Source organism: Microplitis mediator, chromosome 9, assembly GCF_029852145.1.
Source record: "Microplitis mediator isolate UGA2020A chromosome 9, iyMicMedi2.1, whole genome shotgun sequence".
In the NCBI taxonomy this organism is placed as follows: domain Eukaryota; kingdom Metazoa; phylum Arthropoda; class Insecta; order Hymenoptera; family Braconidae; genus Microplitis; species Microplitis mediator.
Genome location: NC_079977.1, coordinates 1,205,228 through 1,215,792, shown reverse-complemented (window position 1 = coordinate 1,215,792; position 10,565 = coordinate 1,205,228).

Below are 10,565 nucleotides of genomic sequence, written 5' to 3'. Positions count from 1 at the left end.
CAACCCATTTCTTATGAAAAGTCATTTTATAATATTTTCTTACATCCAGGTAATTTGTGTTGATTAGATTTGCCAGGAGAAAAGAAATTTATATAATTAAATAAAAAATGAAATTATATGTAAATTATTATGCATATCGGCCGAGAAAAAAAAAACTGACGTTCGTTCAGTAGTCGAATCACGGACCTTGTGAAGGCCAGCCCACTGCACCCCATGCAGGAGCTGCCAAAGTTGAACGAAGGGGCCCTCCTTGGCTCAGCACTGGGGAACCTAGCTTTGGCACGTCTATATTGGCCCATTCTTGGGTCCAATCATTACCCGAGCTTAGGTCAATATTTTTCTCAATTTATCTATAAATTGTCTTATTGAGAAGGTTATTTGCATGTTTGCATGTTTAGGTTCCCACTATATAAAAATGGTTCCCCTGTCTTGATCATTCAATGGCAAACCAGATTTGGGCCAAGGTAGTATTATCCAAGTTCAGCTATACCTATAGTTTCCCCATCCTTGGGCCAGAATTGGTTAACCCACGTTTATTATTAATTATTCAATTAACTCATTATTATGGTTTTTTAAATTAATAATTATTTATTTTTAATTGAAATAAGTTTCAATCAATAAATATTATAATATTGCGGATAAAATTATTTACAACTAATAATTTAAATATTTTTTAGTTCGTTGTTATTTGCAATCAACAACCGTAATTTTATAATTTTAGTTATAAAAATTAATTTAAGTAAGAAATAACCTATGAATTTTTATAAAAAATGTTATTTTTAATATTGGTGGTAGAGCAAGACAATTCAACTGGGTTCTTGATAAAGAATCAATTAAATTTAATAAATTTTATTTTTAAAAATTATGTAATTATAATAAAAATAATACGAAATTATTATTTTTTTCTTAATCGAAAACATTTATTTAATAGCTCTTTATATTTCATAAAACCAAGTGGTTGTAGTAAAATGAATAAGTACAACATATAAAAGTTTCAGTTCAACATTAGTAGGTTCGTCCAGTAGCTACCGTTCAAACCTAGCGATCAGAAGGACGGCAGTTCGTGCCCAGAGCCCAGCAAAATTTTCACCGAGTTTTTTCACGTCATTAACCTCACTTAAATAGTTTAAACGTTAATGATCACAAACTCTATTAGGATAATAATAATAAAATTTTTTTTAAATTATACTTATTTGTTTTGTCGATGCATGGGCAAAGTCTGGCAAGCAAGCATGGGCCAGGTCTGGAAAACAAGTATGGCTCAGATCTGGCCACCACGCATGGGCCAGCCTTGGCAATGATGCCTGGGCCAATGGTAACAACCAAGCCTGGCACCCTGTTATCATCCCAGACTTTTACCAAAGCTGGGCCAAAGCGGGTTTACAAGCATGGGCCAGAGATTGACAGCATTGCGCCAAGCGTGGCCCATATCTGGCCCCGTCGTATTTTCCTCTATGGGTAGACTTGTTAAAAAATTTTTCGTTGTCGATGGACTATTTATGCCGATATGTGGCTATATGTCGAACATATCCCTGGTTGGAAGGAACCATTGGCCAAAGCTTGGACCAAGCCTTGGTCCGTCGTCAGTCAATGCTCCTCGACTTAGAGCAAGGCTTGGGTCAAGCCTTGGCTGATCATTGGGCGAGCCATGGTTCAAGCCTTGGATGGTAGCCATGTTCCAAGCCTTGGTAGACTAAAATATCAAGCCTCGGCCGAGTCTTGGAAAACGAAAATATCAAGCCTCGGCCGAGTCTTGGAAAACGAAAAATTGAGCCTTGGCCAAGGCTTGGGAAACAAAAAATCAAGCCTCGGCCAAACCTCGGGGAGCAAAAATCTAAGACTCACCCAATGCTCGATCTAAAATATCATTATTTAAATTATTAAATATAATTAAAAAAAAGTTTGATCAGACTTTTATCGACATTACATTGGAGTGTGATAACTAATCACTGAATTACCGGGAAATAACGAATAAAATTATTTGGGGGTTACCGGGGTTCAAACTGAGATCCTTCTGGTTACTAGGCCAGGATGCTATCCACTGTGCTAAATCTGATATTCAGATAATCCTGATTTTTTTGCTTATTAATTATTTAAATACAATTTAATTCAGAAATATTAGATCGTAAAGATGAGGTGAAATGTAGTTTTATTCAATGAAGTTAAAATTGTCTGATGAGTAATTACATATATTTATTAATTTGTAATTTTACACTGTAAAAAATCCGGAATGAATCCGGAGTGAATTCGGACCGAAATTAAATCTGAATTCACTCCGCATTCACTCCGCCACTCGGAGTTCTGGAGTTTTGAAAAAAATCACTCCGCATGCAGAGTGAATTGGGAGTTTTTTTTAGCAGAGTAATCTCGGAGTGACGCGGATTTTATTTCACTCCTAATTCACTCCGGTCCGGAGTTTTAATACTTAAATAAATTTATATTAATTTATATTAAACTGCTAAACAATGTGTGTGTGTGTGTGTGTGTGTGTGTGTGTGTGTGTGTGTGTGTGTGTGTGTGTGTGTGTGTGTGTGTGTGTGTGTGTGTGTGTGTGTGTGCGAGTGCGCGTGTGTGCCTAAATATGTATGTGCGTATGTGTGTGCATATCAGCTGATCAATAATGTAATACGCGAATTTTTACTTCGATTTTATTGAGGGGAGTTATATTTTATTAATAACATTTTTCAACCCCTCCGGAGTAAATTTCACTCCGAGGGGAGTGAATAATTCAAAATTCATTCACTCCGCATTCACTCCGGATTTTATCCGCATTCACTCCGCGAATTTTTTACAGTGTACGATTTGATATAAATGAATGAATTAAGAGTAAGATCAAGTAGCTCTACTATATTGTTTATTGAACTTTAACATTTATGTTAACTAAAGTTTTGTACATAGCAAAAACAAATTAAATGAAAATTATTGTATATCAAATAATTTTCCTTTTTAGAAAATTTCAACTCTTGATATTAATCGTATACTCGGTGAACCGTTTTGCCCTGGTCTTCTCTATATACATATATTTTATATGGATACATGTAAAGTTGCTAATTTTAATATTAAATAAAAATTTAACCTAGGCTGAGGCATTGGCCAATGGTCAGCGGCCAAGGCTCGATTTAACAAAAATCAAACCATAGGGCCTAGGCTTGAACGTTTTCGAGATCCTGGAACACGAAAACAGCGGAAAGTTTTAGGGCTGGCCTGCAGGGCCAACCGTTGCCTAGATTTTTTGAAATTGCTCAGGAATGATTTGATGAATTGATCCTAAAATCTAATCAGGTGTAGAACTTAATGAAACACGTCGATTTCTGCTAGAAACAGCTCAAGCTAATATTAAGTTATCGCTTTTGGTTCAACAGTTCTATAAGGATAAAGTAAAAAATGCTATTTTAAAGTAACTCAACAAAAATTTCAAACACCCACATCTTCTAAACTATCTGATCGATTTTGCTCATCTTCGAACTTGATCAAGGTAATTTCTCAATTCCCTTATTGGACAGTCCTAATAGGAAAATCCCCAAGAGATCCTACAAGGGTACCCCTGTTAAAAAAATCTGTCTATCGGTTGACCCTGCGGGCCAGCCCAAAAACTTCCTGCTGTTTTCGAGCTCCTTGAGCTCGAAAACTTTGTCGTGAATGCATTTTCGAGCTCTTCGAGCTCGAAAATACTTTTGTATGCCGTTCTTTTCGAAAAAAATAGTTTCTTACCATTTTTTCTCCAACGATATCTCTAAAAAAAGTTATCCCATCCCTTTAAATATTCCATTTACAGGCTAAAAATTATACAAAGTACAAAAGAATATTATATAAAAATCACCTCAATCATTGCAGCACAGATTTTTTACTTCTTCATCAGTTTTTCTTTGACATCATAATAAATATTATATTTACATCTCAAGATCACATGTGTATGTCAGCGCAGTGGATAGCATCGAGGACTTTGAATCGGAAGGACGCAGGTTCGAGCCCAGCAGTCATCGGGATTTTTTCATCAATAAAAAACATGTTTAATTCCTCTAATTAATGCTCTCAATACGATAGATAACATTCTCGATCAAATTAAAATTCTCTTATTTTTATATGCAATTTAATATTTTTTTAAAAATAATTAATAATAAGGTAATCCTGATAAGGATTTGATGAGGATATCCTGGTAAGGTCCTGATAAGGCAATCCCGATAAGGACCTCATGGGTCTTAAGCGTTACATCCATATCAGGATCCTCGTCAGGATATCCTGATCGGGACCTTATTTGAAATTAGGTTAACCCGATAAGGACCTCGTCAGGCCCTTATGAAAAATTTTAGTCGGGATATATCAAATCATAAAATTACAAATTAATAAATAAAAAAATAAATAAATAAAAAATATACGTCTATCTAGTATTTCTAGATTAAATTATATTTAAATAATTAGCAAACAAAAAACTCATGATTATCTGAACATCAGATTTAGCACAGTGGATAGCGTCCCGGCCTAGTAATCAGAAGGATCTCAGTTCGAACCCCGGTAGCCCCCGAATAATTTTATTCGTTATTTCCCATTAATTCAGTAATTAGTTAATTACACTCCAATATAATGTCGACAAAAGTGTGATCAAACTTTTTTTTTAATTATATTTATCAATTTAAATGATAATATTTTAGATAGAGCATTGGGTGAGCCTTAGATTTTTTACTCCCCGAGGTTTGGCCGAGGCTTGATTTTTTGTTTCCCAAGCCTTGGCCGAGGGTTGAAATTTTGTTTCTCAAGGCTTGGAACATGGACATCATTCAAGGTTTGGACCTGTAACGGGGTAAATTGGGTAATTCTATTGACCAAAATCGTGATTTATCACTGATGGCCACTTACCTTACCTGCTACCCCAATTGAGCATTCGATTAAGTTTTTCGACTTGTCGCCGGGCGCGCTAATTGAAAATACTCTCACACTAGGCCCAATCATTATTAAGTAAGGGAGGAGCTTTCCGATCATTGCCGGAAATAATCGAGCGAAATTAATAAAACTACAAGACAACAGCGAATAAAAGAGTAGTGACCGGAACGACCAGACTGAACAGATGTTCAGGACAGAGTCCATAGGATCAGGCAACCATCTAGACGCACAAAGTTACAACCAGGAAGGATAGAGCCGGGATGACCAAGTAACCACGGAACAAACTACACGGACCAGGACAAATCGAACGTCGTAATAGATATTTTATAGAATATTCCCAGAATATTTATTAATCAAATACGCAGTTAAACGTCGTGTCCGTGAAGTATTGTCGTGCCTATTTTCGTGTAATATTCAATAAAAAACCAGTCTCAACATAATTAGCTTTGTTATTTCCAGGCAGGTTGTATAAAGCATTGCCGGAAAATTCTTCTGGAATTTCCCAGGCAGGTTGCGTAAGGCATTCGCCGGAAAAGCAATTGCGATCTAGTCAGAATTATCTAGTCCCCGACTAGAATATTTCATAAGGGCCTGACGAGGTCCTTATCGGGTTAACCTTATTTCAAATAAGGTCCCGATCAGGATATCCTGACGAGGATCCTGATATGGATGTAACGCTTAAGACCCATGAGGTCCTTATCGGGATTGCCTTATCAGGACCTTACCAGGATATCCTCATCAAATCCTTATCAGGATTACCTTATTAGTAATTATTTTTAAAAAAATATTAAATTGCAAAAAAAAATAAGATAATTTTAATTTGATCGAGAATGTTATCTATCGTATTGAGAGCATTAATTAGAGGAAGTAAACATGTTTTTTATTGATGAAAAAATCCCGATGACTGCTGGGCTCGAACCTGCGTCCTTCCGATTCAAAGTCCTCGATGCTATCCACTGCGCTGACATACACATGTGATCTTGAAAGTGTAAATATAATAGTTATTATGATGTCAAAGAAAAACTGATGAAGAAGTAAAAAATCTGTGCTGCAATGATTGAGGTGATTTTTATATAATATTCTTTTGTACTTTATATAATTTTCAGCCTGTAAATGGAATATTTAAAGGGATGGGATAACTTTTTTTTTGAATAAGGATATCCTGACGAGGTCCTGATCAGGAACTTGTCAGGTGGATCTGATGGCAAATAACTATTTTTTGAATAAGGATATCCTGATGAGGTCCTGGACAAGGAACTTGTCAGGTTGACCCGATAACAAGTAACTTTTTTTTGAATAAGGATATCCTGATGAGGGCCTGATCAGGAACTCGTCGGGTTGACCCGATGGCAAATAACCTTTTTTTGAATAGGGATATCCTGATGAGGTCCTGACAAGGAACTTGTCAGGTTTGCCCTAATAAGGCAAACCTTATATTAACCTGATAAGGTCCTTATGGTACTTCAGGCAAATCAGGAAGAAATTCTAGTCGGATCACTAATAATAGGATAAATTAATTATAATGAAGTTGAATAAAATTAAATCAAATCAAATAACCAAAATATAAATGTTAAATGTGTTGTAAAGTAAAACGTGTTCAAGTTTTGAGTATTGGATATAGAGTCAGTGAATAAATTGTTAAGCGGTAAAATAAAATAAATCCTAAAACCGGCTTAACAAAATAGTTGGTAAAAGAAAGGTTAACGTCTATAAGAAATTAGTTGTGGTTAATTGATAGTGATTTTAAAGTGTAGTAATTAATTATATGGGAATTAATTTAAATCAGAAAATAGGTATAATGGAGTTCTATGTTGTAAAGTGTGTGAATGTGGATAGTGTACTTAGGAAATTTATGGATGCGTAAATAAGGTTATATCACGTAGAGGGTCCAGGGGACCGCGTGAATTTGTTGCAAAGAAGTTATATCGCGTAGAGGGTCCAGGGGACCGCGCGGGAAAATGTTAGCCACGTAGAGGGTCTTGTCGACCGCGTGGAAAATAGAGTCAAGTCGAGTGTGTGTATTATAGCCCAGGGGGCTCAGTGTGAGTGTGTGTGTGATATAGTCAAAGGTAGTTGACATTAGGTAATAAAGTTTATAAGATTTAAAAAGGTAATAAGGTTTATAAAATAAAGGTTTAAATAAATATTGTCAAGGTTCAATAAATAAAGGTTAAAATTGTTAGTTGTGAAATAAATTAATTAATTGTAAATTATCCTTTCTCTTCCTTCTCTTACAAATCAATATTACGCCGACCCTGATGATCTAAGATCCGGCTCTGGGAGGCCATTATTACTTCCAGTAACGCCCTTTGTAAGGACGACCAGAGTAGCAGCTTAGCCCTGTTATAGACCAGCGCTCACCCATTGGTTCAGCAAAGGCTTGACTAAGGCTTGCGCCAAGGCTCGGAACTCTGGCATGACGACCAGTCAATGCCTGGTCCGAGCCTTGTCCAATGGTCCCTTTCTACCAGAGTAGCCAGATGTACCTATGTATAGTTCTGTACGAACCATACAAGACCATACATGTTCTATAAATAGCTATGTAAGCCCCCCTATGATTAGTTTTTCACGCTACATATACTCAAATACACGCTCACGCTTGTACACATACAGATACTAACCCATATACACAGCTTTTATTGTGAATATAATTTTAAATCCGAATTTTCATTATGTACATAATTTTAATTCTCGCATTTTCATTATGTACATAATTTTAATTCTTCCATTTTCATTATGTACATAATTTTAATTCTACCATTTTCATTGTGTACATAATTTTAATTCCGAATTTCCATTATGTACATAATTTTAATTCTTGCATTTTTATTATGTACATAATTTTAATTCTCGAATTTTTATTATGTACATAATTTTAATTCCAAATTTTTATTATGTACAGAATTTTAATTCAAAATTTTTATTATGTACATAATTTTAATTCCAAATTTTTATTATGTACATAATTTTAATTCTACCATTTTCATTATGTACATAATTTTAACTCTACCATTTTCATTATGTACATAATTTTAATTCCGAATTTTTATTATGTACATAATTTTAAATCCAAATTTTCATTATGTACATAATTTTAATTCCGAATTTTCATTATGTACATAATTTTAATTCCGAATTTCCATTATGTACATAATTTTAATTCTTGCATTTTTATTATGTACAGAATTTTGATTCCGAATTTTTATTATGTACATAATTTTAATTCCGCATTTCCATTATGTACATAATTTTAATTTTGAATTTTTATTATGTACATAATTTTAATTCTCGCATTTCCATTATGTACATTATTTTAATTCTCGCATTTTCATTATGTACATAATTTTAATTCTGAATTTCCATTATGTACATAATTTTAATTCAGAATGCCTGAATATCTAAAAAATTAATATATTATTAGCTCTCATAACTCAAAATCTTCCAATTATTTTTATAGGATAGTATAGTTTAAATTCAACATATTTTCAGTATGAAGATCATAATTTTAATAGAACTCATTACAATTATGTCAGTACATAATAATATATCATGATTAAAATTATCTAAACACATAATGATAATGTAATTCATTTTTATTATGTGGCACCATAATTTTAAATAATCAAAAATATTTATGTCAGAACATAATTATAAATAACCAGATTATTATTATGTCAGGAGATCATAATTATTTTTAATAAAAATTATGCATGATAATAAAATTAATGTGTCGCATTTCAATTATGCCTCGATTAAAATTATTTCAATTTTTTTATGACAATTTATTTTTTCTCTAATTTATTTGTTAACATTAAATAGTAAAACGGCGTGCCATAAATAATTAAATTAAAAACTAAAAATAAAATTTTTAGACTAAAGTTATTGAACTTTTGAGATTAAAAAAATAAACAGTTGAGCAAAAGATCCCATTAGAAATATGACATGTTAGCTTTGAATAAATAATAGAAATTTAAAAAACCTGTTTTTGAAATGATCCTGAAGTTAACAGACAATTAAAAATTTTCGGAATTTTTTTTCAACAAATCAATTACAAAAAAATGCACATGTAGAAAATAAAAAAAACTATAGCTGTAATTTTTTTAAATATTTCTTTTTTCATAATTTATCGTTAAACAAAAAATCCAAAAATTATTAGACGTCGGTTAACTTCAGGATCATTTTTTGAATTATTCACAAAAAATTTCTTGAAACGGATTTTTATAAATTTTTACCTGTAAGTATTTTATTTATTTATTAGTCGAAAGCACTAAAAATTAAAACGATGAACAATAACAAATGTCACTGATGCTTTGGCTACAAAGGCTACGTATTATTATGAAGCATAACCTACATCTTAGATAACTCATGAAAACACACGTTGAAGTAAAACTTACCAAGTAGCGTGATAACAAAATGATTGGAAATATATTTTTCAAACAAAAATTATAATATTTCATTAAAAAACTGAAGATTTAACCGAATAAATTAATTAAAAACTAAATTAAGAAACAATTTTTTAGCTCGACTAATCAGATATAGGTGGCATTTATTGTCATGAAAAGTATTTAGAAAAAAAAAAATTCAAATTTAATTACTTAATTTTTTAAATAACTGGGGAAAATTCACTAAATCTAATAATTGCAATAAAAAATATAAATTGAAAATATTATTGGAAACTTAAGAAATAGTATTTCCAAGCTCGATCATTTACTTTATAGTCGTCAATTTGGACATATCTAAAGTAAAATAAAACCTTGGTACAGTCATGTGACCATGTTTAGATACTAATCACCAAAATGGTTGCAGTTATTCTCACAAAATAACAATAGAAAAAAAATTTGAATTTTTCAAGCGGCGATTTGAATGACTGACATAGAAACAGCTAAATTAATAAAATTGTAATTAAAATTGTATAATAATTGCTGGTGGCAACTTTACAAGGGAAATTAAAAATAACTGGGAGTAAAATTCTCGGCGTAGTGATACATCCTGAACATACTTCCGGTTGTCTCGATTATCCTAGAAGATGCTTAGTACAGGCTCAGACGATACTCAGCATTCTTATAGAACACTGTGTTTCATCTACTACGCTCCAAATATTCAAGCGTTCATTTTCCATTGCGACATTTTTAATTTTTTTTATTAATTAAATTAACTTAGATAGTTTAGTCATAAGTAGATTTAAATTTACAGTACACTGAGAAAAAAATTTTCTCTTGACAACTAAATATTAGTTATGACAAGAAAATGATTCGATTGCCCATTGCCAATCATATATTTGGTAGTTTTAACTCAATATTTTATAATACACCAACAAAACTAGTTATTAGAAACTATAAAATATTTAGTAAAGATAGCTACGCGTTCAGTAGAAAGAACAAAATCAAATTGATTACCTGTAGAGTCTATAAAGTAGTCATAATGAAATATATGAGTGATCTTTAGAGAATGTGTTATTAATAATAATTGAATATTATTTTAAAATAACAGGATATTTATTTAACAGTTAACTAAATGCATATTTAGAAGAATAATTTATTTCCTTGCCACGTACTTTTTTCGCACTATGACAAAGATTGTTCAGAAAAACCTTAACATTAAACATTTAAGTGATAGTGTAATACAGGATACCACTATAATCGATAATATTCCACGGATAATCCGTCCCATGAATGCTTTAAGCTGGC